Here is a 13769-nt window from a genome sequence, read left to right as displayed (position 1 = left end):
TCCTATCACGCTGTCAAGAGGTTTTCCCTTCTATACAACTCAAATTTTAGCTTCTCCTTCTTCCTATTCCATCTAATAATAAGAAAGATGATAACCATGGTGTAACTTTTAGATAGCACTCTAAGGATTACAGAGTGCCTTGCACATATTATCTAATAGGAATTTAGAAAACACATTAGTTATATCTTCCCTGAAAAATTCACCAGTATCCTTGGAGATGACCCCTCATTTTCTCTCTTCTATAACCATCCTCATCCTGTTTAATCATTCTTTTCCCACTGACTTATTTCTTTTTTATCTCTCACAGTTGGATTACACTCTTAAAATGATTGGATGAAAGATCTAGAGCAGAGACCTCAGAGGTCATTGTGTCCAGTTCTCTCATTTAAAAAATATATAAAAATAATAGCTAGGAATTATCTTGGATGTCCCAAAAGTCTTGATGCAGTTTTAAGCTTATTAGAGCTGGACAACACCATGGGCAAGTCACTTTACTATCCATATGTCTCAGTTGTTTCATCTGTCAGAATGGTAATATCCCTCTGTTTCCCTATCCAGTAAGGTGACAAAAATATATGAAGGTTCTATGATTTCTTCAGTGTTAGGAATTCCCTCCACCAAAAGCAGTTCAGAACCAGTCTATTATAACTTAATACGTAAGTCCTGGGGAGTTGGATAAAACACATGAAGGTTAAGGGACTTGTCCATACAGCTCATAAAATATTAGAAGTAAGATTTGAAATCAGGTGTTCCTGACCTTGAGCCTAGCCCTTTATCTGTACCATAATATAGTTTTAAACTAATTAACTTATTAACTTTAAGCTTATTAACACTTCTCAACACAAGTTAAATCACATATTTTTGTCCCCTTTCTGGATAGGCAAACAGGGGGTATTGCCTCTTTTACAGATGAGACAGCACAGGCTTAGAGATGACAAAGTGACTTGCCCAAGGTCACTTAGCTAACTGGTGACAGTATGGAAAAGAATCTAGTCATTCTTGACTTTTTTTTTTGCTAGACTACCCTGCTTTTGCTGCTCATTAAATTTTGCTGTCCCATAGCTCTCTATCACAGCATTCAGCTCTAATGAGTCCACGCTTCTTTGTATGAGCTCATTTCTCTTTCAAAGATTAACATCTTTACCTATGGAAGGTAAACTTATTTACCTTTGTTCAAAGAAGGCTTAGTTAGGTTCCTATGAAGCATTAGCCTGACTTTTTCATACTTGTGAGCCAGACCTAAACGGAAATTGGAAGGGTATGATAAAAAAAAAAACTACTTCTAAAAAAAGAGTATGCATGTATCTGTGTACACATACATACATATATACATATACATGTAGTGTATATATACACATATGTGTGTATTTGTGTATATACACATGTAAAATTTACAGTTATATAGTATATATGCTACATATTGTTTATTTAATGTATTACATATAATAAAAATATAAGATATAATCAATATACATTCTAATGTACATAGCATATTATAGTTATGTAAAATACAAATATAATCATAAAGCATGATATATCATATAGTTTATATTATTGTGTTACATAAAATATAATATATATTAGCATCTATGCCATATATTTATGTTTATTTTATGTTTTAGAAGCAGTTCATAATATGTTACAGATCTATATTTTTAGATGTAGTTTATATATAATAAATATATTGTTTTCTATTTCTATATATAATTTTAGAAGTTTTTTATATAATAAAATATCACTATATGGTATATTTTTTTCAAAGCAGTTTTCTATCATACCTTTCCAACTTCAGTTATATATATTACATAATATATTAATGTATACATAATATGTGTTTTACATATAATACACTTTAGCCACAATAGGTATTTTTTATTTGTTTTATCAATACTTATTTTTAATACTACGTTCATTGACTTCTCCTTTACTACAAAGAAAAATAATCAATTCAACCAATAAAATGATTTTCTTTTAGTATATGCAACATTCTGTCCCTATAATCTCCCATATTGTTAACAAGAGAAGCATTGCCTGAGTGTGGTTGCTTGAAAACTTCTATTAATTTTTGGGTAGCTAAACAAATGCAGATCAATGATATGGACAATTCAAAAGCATAGTGTTTGTTTTTAGACCTGGAAATTACCTTTGGCATCACCTCATTTAACTCACTCTTTTTACATTCATTAAAAACAAGTTTTTATTTACCTATTTTATGTTACCTTCATTTTCCACAGTATCCTTTCCCCTGCCTCTCTCATAGAACTCTCTCGTATGACAAGTAATATTTTAAAGGAAAAAAAAGGAAATGAAAAAAATTGCATATCTGATCAACACACTGACAAAATCTGAAATGCACATGTACAGCACTTGTGGGCCTTTATTCCTTACTTTTCATATGAGAAAAATGAGTCCCCTTGCCCAAGTCATGCCTAGGGTAACAGTCACATTAATCCCCCACCCCCACCCCACCCCTGGCCCCAGCCACACACACACAAATTTACTTTCCAAACTAATTTTTTTTTCTCTTGGGCAAGTACTAAGATGGGATTGTATTACCTGAATGAATACCAATTAAAATTTTCTAAGAAGTAATCCAGAAACTCATCTAGTGGTGAGGAAAACCCAATCAAAGATTTAAAATATACAATAGGTAATCCATAAAGAGGCAATTATGCACAGAAGGGATTTCTTGTGAGGAGAGGTGGGGCTAGGCTTGATAGCTTTTAAGATTCTATAATGCCACCAAATGGAGGGTTAACTATAGTTCCAAATTGGAGGTTTTCCAAAATCTTCTATAAGAACCCATGCCGGGGCTCTTCTCATCATTCTCTGAGCCCTATCTCCTACTAAGTAAATAGAGAGGTACACTGATCACATCACATGGGCAGAGTGAGATTTGTACACAGCCATCTTATTCACTCATGAGTGACATCACAAAGCTCTGATTAGGAGTCCCCTGGAGCCAGAGGAAAGAAAACCCAACACTGGGAAAATTCTTCCAAATCATTCTGCAACTCTCTTGTTCCTGAAACCAATCCTCATATACCCTTGCTACGGCCAGATTTCACAATCACCAACAATCAGGGCATACACCAGGCTCTTTTTAACGATGGTGGAACTGGATGAGCAGGGCCACGGTGAGAGCCAAAAACAAGTAATCATAAATATGTCAGACAGAGCAGAGGTGCCCTCCCCACTTCCCCACCTGAAGAGGGGAGAGAATGAGATGGGACATGTGCTGAGTTGCACAGGGAATTTTTTCCCCAGTGCTAGTTCAGAGAAGAAGGGGAAATTGGGATCATTTTATCAAACTCCTTTTATAGCAAACTGGACAAAGTACATGGAGAAACATGAAAAGGGTTAGATAGATTAGTTTACAGAAAATAAGTGCTGACCCAATTTGAAAGGGTTATAAACTGAACTGTTGTTTTTTTTTAATTCACAAATATTTTCATAGCTTCCCTGCCTCAGTCCAGTTCTTTCTTAATTATATACATGTGTTTCTTGGCTTCAGCAGGACAAGGGAAAACATCTAAGATCTTGGTTCATAATAGTCAATAGAATACCTGGAAGATAAGTGTCAGGGAGCACCTATAAACCTGCAGATGACCACAAATACCTGAGAATTTATTCTGTTCATTGTTAGAGCAAATGACTTTTTACCTCAAGTAAAGTAAAAAGTAATCTGCAAATATCTTAAAGTCCCAGTGCATTTTTGAACCATTAACATTTATTGATCACAGTTGCCCATGTAACTTTAGGCTTAATATCATAATTGAAAATACATAACCAATAAATTAAAAATAAAACTATATTTAAATGTATGTCCCTACAACCTCCACAATCACCACTACCAAATTTTTAAAAAAAAACATCAATGGAAGAAAAATACTTTGGCTGGGGTATGATCATAGTGATTATAAGATTTATAGCTGTAAAGTACCTTTAAAAATCTACTCACACCTTTTAATTTTACAGATGAAGAAAATAGAGACTGAGAGAGGAACTGATTTGTCCATGATCATTCTGCTAGTAAGCAGAAGTTCAGATTCCTTCTGATTGGATCATACAACCAATTTGAAATTAATGAACCATAGGGAATTGAGGTGTGGAGCTGAGTTCTGAACATTGTCGTCACTCCTTGGTTTTGCCTGAATAGCTTCCTTCTCCCTTGGTACAAAACTGGCAGTGTGACATCTGGCTGCGACTACCGATCAAGGCTAGCCACCTAATCCTGAAACATGCTCAGTCTAATAGTTAAAATCATAGCTAGAATAGTTACATATATAGCTATCAGTTATATAGTTACATAATTATATAGTTATATAGTTAAAATAATTGACACCTCAATGAATATATTCTTCCAGGAAGTCAGGCATTGTTTTCTATGGCTTTTTGTTTGTATTTGTGCAACTCTAATAAACCAATTAGAGGAGGAATGTTTTAAACATATAAATGTATAAATGAAATTTGAATTCCAAAGTTAAATGCTACAAATCTGGAGTATAAGAACAGGACCAAAAGCCTCCCTTTGTGTCCCTTCCCACCTGATCTCTCCTATTCCCTTTGGAGCAGATTTTCGGACCAGTTCAACAAATCATGAAGTTTAAAACAATTGATGAAGTGATTAGGAGGGCCAACAATACCCATTATGGCTTAGCAGCAGGCATTTTCACCAAAGACCTTGATAAGGCCATCACAATTTCCTCTGCCCTTCAAGCTGGAACAGTCTGGTGAGTCAAACATTATTGATGTGGCCTTTTGGATTATATGATATCTCAAATGATATTAACAGAACAACCTGGACGTTTACAGAATCAAATTTGTTTCTCTTTCAGACCAGGTGGCCTGCTGGGATGTAGCCTTTCTCTGTTTTCTGAGCTACTGATAATTTTATAGATAATGGATATTATAATTTAATTGAAGTCTGTTCATCCTATGTGGTTTATTTCTTGAAAATATTTTCCTGAAATTTGTTGTTGAATTTCAACTATTAGAAAGGCAGGGTGGTTTTAGTAGATAGAGATCCAGGTTTGGAGTCAGGAAGACTGGGGTTTGAGACCTGCCTCTGACAAATAATAGCTGTGGGGAAAGATAATTAACCTCTTGTGTCCCAGGAACCTCTCCAAGATTTTAAGTTACAATACGACTTGCCTTCCAGCACCAGCAGAGGGAGTTTCCAAGTAAGGGAATTCTCTACACTGATGAAATCACAGGTCTAGAACAATGAGAAAAAACTCAATCAGTAGTTATTTACAGCACCGAATTACATGTTTAGCACTATGCTAAGTGTTGTAGAAGACATTAGCAAAGTATATGGCACAGTCCTTATGCTCAGAAAACTTTCCTCTATATAACATTAAATACACATACATATGTATGTGTGTGTATATATATATGCATATATGTATGTATGTGTATATAAATATATATATAATATGTAAATATAATTTTTGTGATTTAATTGGTGTAAGGAACTCCCAATGAGAAAATTTCTTCTACCAATGTACACTGACATCTTCTCTACTACTTTTAAGAGAATTGCCTGGGACAGTGAGAGGTTGAATAACTTTTTCAGTGTCACAGCCAGCATATGTAAAAGGTAGGACTTGTACCCACTGTCTCCTTGTTATATATAGGGCCTTGTCTTTTCAAGGAGAGTAAGGCTTCAGAGAATACCTAATCCAACCCCTACGTTTTACAGATGCGGAAACTGAGACCTACAAGTAAAGTGACATACGCAGGTGGTAAGGAGTAGAGCCAAAATTTGAACCTAGGTCTTATAACTTGAAATTCAGTTATACTTCTCCTCGAGCACACTATAACACACAATTACATTATTATTCGGTGTCATCATGAACTTGCCTGTGCAACTTGCCCCCTCTTACCTAGTGTACTAATTTTGAGATCTCACTCCCATTTCAAAAGACCTACTTGCCATTAGTTTTCTATTTGCCTTAGGCTAGGACAAGTCCCTTCTTATTCGGGGTGATTGCCTTCATACTTCCTTCCACAATCACCTCCTGTCACACTTCAGAACAATTTTCTATCCAACAACAACAACAAAATACAGTGGCAACAGCAGTCCACAATTCACTTCCTTCTTGGTCACTTCCAGTTTTCAAATCCCAGTGCTAAGGAAATCCTGGAGCCAAAAGGTTTTTCTACCCTTGAGAATTACTACTCACATTGTCTCTCAACCATAGAGAATATTTTTTCCTTTGACTCCATCAACTTCTTAGCATTTCAAAGTCATCCCTACTTTTTCCTTCTCAGTCCCCATGTTTCCCTTCAAGGACACGTGTAACTCTATGTCCTCAAGTACAGCCCTTTGACTGGGTTTGGATTCAATCAAAGGCCGAGCTTGAGAATTTAGAGGGCCACATGTGGCCTCCAGGTTGCATGTTCCTCACCCCTGCACTAGGTGGTCTCCAAGATCCCTTCTAGCTCTAAAATTAATGATCCTATGATCAAATGGCTCTTGAGTAACAACTCTGGTAAAAATTTCCCCAAAGAAGAAATCAATATCAGTGTTGTCAATTTTGAACACCTATATGTTTCCTACTATTGAATATTTCTAAGTTTCCAACCTGACTATACTAACTTGACTTCCAGACATGAAGCACAGGTATAGGAATGAACACTTTCCCCCCTTGTTCATTAACAATGACAAACTTAAAATGATAGAATCTTTGATAACAGAAGATAATGTATAAAGCAGGGTGACATAAAATATCAACCTTAACTAATAGTCCCTGGTCAGATAATTTGACAGTATTGAAAACTCAAAGTGCCATATATGGCATATGCCTTATGGCTTATATGTCCAAAAACAAACTATTTTGTTATTTCAAATCAACTCTTTCATGCCTTGGTAGTTGGGTCTCTATTTAATTATTTTATTTCTTGTACATCACAATGAAGAAGATGTAGCTCTCAGATGTAAGAACCCAAGAACTATAGAGTTCTTGACTTTAAGACCAACAGTGTTGCTGGCCATTTCTTCTTTGAGGAATTTCCTTTCACTGTCTTAAAAATGTGGAATATTTGCTTCTAATGTGAATTCAGCAACTGAAGACAAACATAGCCAAAGGAAAGTTTTGATGTTGTGCCTATAGAACTCAAAGCATTAACAATCTTTCCATTTGCTTAACTGAAAGAACTTCCCAATATCAATCCATGTATTAGTGAATGGTCTAATTCTTAATTAAATGGGTATGATTTCTTAGGGAGGCCCAAAAATTACATGGAACCTGCTGTCCACTATCTATGTAACATCATGGAAAAGAGGGAAAAGTACAGAGAATACATATGTGTGTATATATATATTTAATAATCAAGTGAAGCTCTTTTATTACTCTCTCTTTTTAATTTTACTTTTAATTTATGGAATAAAACAAGCATTTCCATAACATAGTATAATAAAAAGATGATTGCACATGAACTGCAAATCTGCTATGTACAATGCTATTCCTTTTAAATATATGATAAAGTTATCATGTAAATTTCTTTTTTTCCCTTTTTTCCCTTTTTTTTCTTCTCTCCCTCCCTCCATCCTGGAGATGGCTCTCATTAGACACAATAAATGTGTGTTTGTATGTGTATACATATACATGCATATATACATATATGTATATATGTGTGTGTATGTATATAATTATTCTATACACCTATTTATCACAAATAGCATATTTCTTCATATGTCCTTTATGGTTAATTTAGGTATTTATAATAGTTAAAATGTATTAATCATTCAAAGTCATTCTTAAAACAATAGTGCTGTTACTGTATATAGTGTTCTCCTGGTTCTGCTCATTTCACTCTTCATTATCTCATGCTTTCCATGTTTTTCTAATATCACTGAGTTCATCATTTCTTATAGCACAGTTTTATTCCATCACAATCATATACCACAACATGTTCAGCCATTCTCAGCATATCAGGATCTCTGGTAAAAATAAGCTTTTTTAATGTGTTCTAAGTGAATATTTTGGTGGGGGTAGTATACAAATAGTAATTCCAAGGAATGAAGTGCTTCAGAAGTAAACTCCTTGTACTACAAAATGCATAAGAGATGCCTCAAAAGAATTAATACCAGCAGATCAGGTACCCAATCATCAGGAGCATTTTAATATCTATAGTTTACATATTATAGATATTAAGGACCTCTATCCCCATACATCACCTCAGTTTTCCTAAAAGCTGAATCCTACTTCCTATAGCATGTTATGCATTTCTACCCAGTAGAAAGGGTAGTGACTTGGAAACAGAGAACCTGTATGCAAATTTCCCCTTCTGATGCTTACTGATAGAACGTGGATAAGTCACAACCTCCATGGCCTGCTTTTTTTTTTTTTCTGTAAAATGAAGAGATTAGATTAAATTATTTTGGAGGTTCCTTCCTAATCAAACCCACTACGTCTCAGACCTACCAATACAAAGTATGGGAAACAAAACTAAATCTCCGGAATTTGTTCAGAAATTGAACTATTCAAATTTGCTTAAAAATCTAGGAACTTGTCTAGCACACTTTGTGAGCTTAATTGTTGCCAGCTATTTAGAACATTTCTTTGATGTAAGCACTCCCTCAATTCATTTATTTAGGTGGTCATTTTGCATGTGTCTTGGCTTAATAAAATGGAGGGGGTGGGGAAAGGGGAGAAGGATCACTTTGTGGACACTGTTCTTTCTGACCTTAGAGAGGCTGGTGCTTGGGTGACAGACAGTCTGTCACTAGGCCCATACTGAGATGCTTCCAGGGTTGGTAGAAAATGACAAAACTTGCACTCCACTCTTAGCTTTCCAAAACTAACCATGAATCTCTTAATAGGACTTGGGATATGCAAGCTGATGCTAGTTGTTGTTGCTGTTGTATATAGTTATCTGAGGCCAGATTTGAACTCACAAAGGGGTCTTCTGGACACCTAGCTGCCCATAAAAATGTAAATTACGAGGGGGCAGCTGGGTGGTCCAGTAGATAGAGCTCTGGCCTTGGAGTCAGGAGGACCTGAGTTCAAATCTTACCTCAGACACTTGACACTTATTAGCAGTGTGACCCTGGGCAAATCACTTAACCCCTACCTAGCCAAAAAAGTGGAAAAAAATGTAAATTGCTTTGTAAATAATACCTAAAGAGTTAAATGACCTGTCGATTCAACTAAATATGTGAAGTTTGGGTTAACCATTTACTCTCAACTTCACAAAAAGGCAGTATAGCATGTATTTAGTGAGGAGGGCTTGGGTTCAGGTCTCTCCTCTGACATAATTGCTAGGTAACCTTGACCTTTCAGGGACACAGACAACTCTCTAAAACTCTAAGTTGCAAAGCAATGTGCATTGCCAGCAGGAGTTTCCTCACTGGGTGTTCAAAGTGACTACTTATAACCAAAGAAATCACAAGTCCACAAAAAAAATTAAAAAATAAAAACAAGTAAACCTCACACATAATTTACACCAAATAAATGCTTTATTGGATCAGTTGAAATAAGTATAAAATGTTTTTGCCTTTTCAGGGTGAACTGCTATAGTGTGGTTTCTGCTCAGAGTCCTTTTGGTGGATTCAAGATGTCTGGGAATGGGCGAGAATTGTAAGTAAGGTTTTTTGGCATTTTTTTTGTGGTATCTCCAGCCGATTTTAATATGCGTTGGAGATTTATTTCCGTGTTACTATAGACATCTCTGTGCTCCTAGATTCTTAGAAAATATCTTGAGTCATTAATTTAACATATACCTGTATTTCTCATCCATTTTCAAAATGGCTCATGGAATTTTAGATTTTTCCCCTTAGTATGAAAATATAAAAACATTTATATTTTACACGCATGCATATAGATATGTATGGATAGATATTGCATATACATATTCATTTATGTGAACTTATATGAGTGTACATATGTTTGTTCAGTCTTTTTTCAGTCGTTTCTGACTGTTCATGACCCCATTTGGGGTTTTCTTAACAAAGATACTGGAGTGATTTGCCATTGCCTCCTTCAGCTCATTTTACACATGAGGAAACTGAGGCAAATGTGGTTAAGAGACTTGCCCAGGGTCACAAAGATAGTAAGCACCTGAGGCCAGATTTGAACTCAAGATGAGTCTTCCTGACTCCAGGCATTCTGTGCACTAAGGCGTCACCTAGCGGCCATGTAGATATGTACATATATACACACATACTATTTCTGGACAAAAGATAGGGACCGAATACTCATATTCATTAAAACAAAAAATACAACTTTTGTTTCTATGTAAACTCATGATTACAAGAAAGGGCCCTGGGGAGCTGTACAGCTAACTCCAAGTTACGAAGGAGCTGCCCATTAATAGCAGTAGAGGGTAGTTGTCTTCCAGGAGTTCCTTAGACTGATGAAAGGGCCAGTTCTTCCCTGACTTTACCCCCCCCACCCTCATTTTTCATTTCATGACTGAAAAAGACTGAACAAGAAGTATATGTAAGTCAAATCACCATGCAGATGAATGGATCTCCAAGGTTCATTCATATGACTAAGTTTTGTATTCATCTTTAATTTAATCAAAGCTATCACAGTGAATTCACTTGAATTGACCTTGCAGCATGTAAAAATAAAAAAACAAACAAACAAACAAAAAAAGCCTCTGGCTCTGGAATCAGAGGAACCGTGTTCAAATTCCAGCTTTGCCATTAGAAAACAATAGAACTTTTGACAACTTAGCTTTTCTGGGCCTCATTTTTCTCATTGATGAAATGAATGAGTCACATGAAATGACTCCCAAGGTGCATTCTAATTCTAAATCTGTGATCCCTTATATTTATATCCCAGAGTCAAATTTTAGGATGAGTGGGGATGTGGGAGAAGAATATGAGGGTAATATATAAAAAGAGCTTTAGAGGACTTCAAGTCCTATTTTTATTTTTCATATGAAGAAACTGAGGCTGAGGGAAGTTAAGTGACTCCTTTAAGGTAACAGAGGAAGTACGGGACATATACCTACTGTCCTAACCCAGATCCTTTGGCCCTCCTACAAAAGTTGCTTAAATTCTCTCTCCTTCAGATTCTTCATCTATAAAATGAGGATATTCATAGCACCTACCTCCCAGGTTTGTTATGAGATAATATTTGTGAAGTCCATTTTAAAACTTAAAAGTACTACATAAATGCTAGCTATGATTTTTATTAATTGTTATTATTTCTACTATGACTGTTCTCAAAGTAGCTTTTCATGAACCTTCACCCTTTATCCTAGGTCCTTATGAAACCTTTATAACTACCTTTTAAAAGTAAACTGATTACAAAATCACTTCAGTCATCTCAGACTTTACTGCAGTCAGTTTCAATTTACCAAAAATTATTTTACTCATGCAGAAAATAGAAAGCAAATTGTCATGGTAAGAAAATAATTAGCACATCATAAGATGCAAATCATATGTGATCAAACTTCGTATAGTGGCCTGTATTATGAACAGAATATTAAAAATCAATTTGTCCCAGTTCTCTTAGGTTTATTATTCAACAGTGCTTTATTAATTTTTTTAAATATCATATTAAGTCTGTGGCCTCCTTATAGTAAAGAAAGTAGTTAGCTCTGTACTAACATAAGAGAAGTTGTGAAGAAACATTTCTTCTGTGGAAATTACAAACTAGTTGGGGTGACAGGACATAGACATATATATATACATACACACATACACACATATGCATATACATATATATGTAATTTCTTGAATAAGAACTTACAGGAGAAATGTTTGTTATGAATTAGGTTTAAGCTCAAGCTACTGTGCCACTTCATAAGTTCCTCTGGGAATTTTATGGGAAGTTTGGGAAGTTTGAGAAGTTTAGCTAACAAGTTAGTTTGGCATGATCTTGACCCCTTCTAACATATTGATCACCAAGCTCAAGGTGCTTTCTAGTTTAACAACGTTCTTTCTAAGATATGGTACTAGAACATAATACTCTACTACTAGAGGCCTCACAGAGTCCATTGGGCCTACCAACTGCTTAGTCCTGGAAACTACATCTTTCCTTTGAAAACATTTCCTGAAATGTCAATCCTGTATCTAAAGAAGCATAAGTACTTATAATACCTGGTTGTAATCTGAGTGTTAGTATGAAAACCCCCTAATTTCTCTTTAAAAGCCCCAAACTGATTTCTCTATGGCTTTTTACAAAAGGGCATATTGGGGACAGCTAGGTGGCACAATGGACAGAGCACCAGTCCTGGAGTCATGAGAACCTGAGTTCAAACGCGGCCTCAGACACCTGACACTCACTAGCTGTGTGACCCTAGGCAAGTCACTTAACCCCATTGCCCAGCAAAATACAAAATACAAAAAAGGCAGAGGGGCATATTAGGTCAGACAGTACACCTAGCACTTGATGCTTCTGAGAAGATAAATCACTTCTCAAAACACTATCCCAATGTTCTTTGGTCCATACCTGTAATTTTGTGAAAATTGAAAAACTTCCAATGTAGAAATATACTCCACTTGATTCAGATAATCAACTCAGCTCTAATTTATTCCCTTTAAGTGTTTCTTGGGAGCACTTGCCCATGGCCACCCAGCTAGCATGAGTCAGAAGCAGTCTTGAAATGTGATCTTCCTGACTCTAAGACTTACTCTCTATCATTACCCCCACCCAGTCTCATACCTACCCTAATGAATAGTGCTAAATTCATACTGAGGCACTGACTATACTTTATGGAAAATGGTATCCCAAATGTTGTTTTGGATTTTTTCACCTCTAGGGGAGAATATGGTCTCCATGAATATACTGAAGTCAAGACTGTCACAATCAAGATTTCTGAGAAGAACTCCTAAGAATGCCACAGGAGATGGAGCTGTGTATCTTCGATGGCCAAGTAGCTCTTATCCAACACCATGAAAAATTTCACACCCAGCATGATTATATTCCTGATTAAAAAAAGAAAAACAGTAAAATAAACATTTAGTCACATTAGCAGTAATAAGCAACATCTAGAATATTTGCTTTATTCTGAAAGACTCCTTTGCCTTTTGATGCTCATGTGAACACAGTGAATCACATTCCAACTGACAGTGGGAGATTTTGACCCAAGATCTCTCAAGCATTAGAACAGTCGTGAGTTTTTCTTAGTAGATGCTTCTTGTAGAGTTTGAACCATTTGAAAAAAAATGTGAGAGGACCAGTTGTTTTGCTTTTTATTTCTATTAATGATTTACTTGACATTTTCCGCATACGTTAACAACCAAATAGATGTAGTCAGTTTGCTTGTACTGTGAACTTTTTCTTGTCTTTGGAAATGTTTCCTTAGATGTCAAACCCATGTCTAATGAAGTAATTTAATGCCTGCACTGCTTAACTGTAATCTGAATATAAACTTCATTAAAATAATCTTACATAATCCTTTGTATATGTTGAAATTGTAAGAACAGATCTTCATTGTGGGAGGTAACTCAAGACATTTTCCATTGAATTGGATGTGTGTTTTGTTTTAGTCTAATGCCCAAGATTTTCCTCATGAAGTATTTTTTAAAATTTCACTTAAGTCTTAGGATTATCAGGATGAAGAATGTTGAGGGGGACTGGTGAGAGGGGAACATGGAGGAATAGTTCTGGAGATACTAGCAGTGCAAGTTATAAAATTGACATTCTTTATGGGAACCCAGACTTTCACAAACCTAGAGCCAGAAAGGACTTCAGAAGTAATTTAGCCCAACTTTGCCATTTTAAAGATGGGAAAATAAAGCAGGAAATGGTCATTGAATTCACACAAGTAGCAAGTAGCACAACTGGAGTTGACATCAACCCAGG

The 13769-nt window shown here is 35.6% G+C and overlaps 1 pseudogene; it reads left to right on the top strand.

The window, feature by feature from the left end:
* LOC114052148 overlaps nucleotides 1-13359 on the top strand; it is a 65173-nt pseudogene extending 51814 nt beyond the window's left edge.
* Nucleotides 13360-13769: the final 410 nt, after the last annotated feature.

Source organism: Vombatus ursinus, unplaced genomic scaffold (genome assembly GCF_900497805.2).
Source record: "Vombatus ursinus unplaced genomic scaffold, bare-nosed wombat genome assembly UNPS02014807.1, whole genome shotgun sequence".
Lineage (NCBI taxonomy): Eukaryota > Metazoa > Chordata > Mammalia > Diprotodontia > Vombatidae > Vombatus > Vombatus ursinus.
The sequence above is the reverse complement of the archived record's forward strand: the minus strand, read 5'-3'. Positions and strand labels throughout refer to the sequence as shown.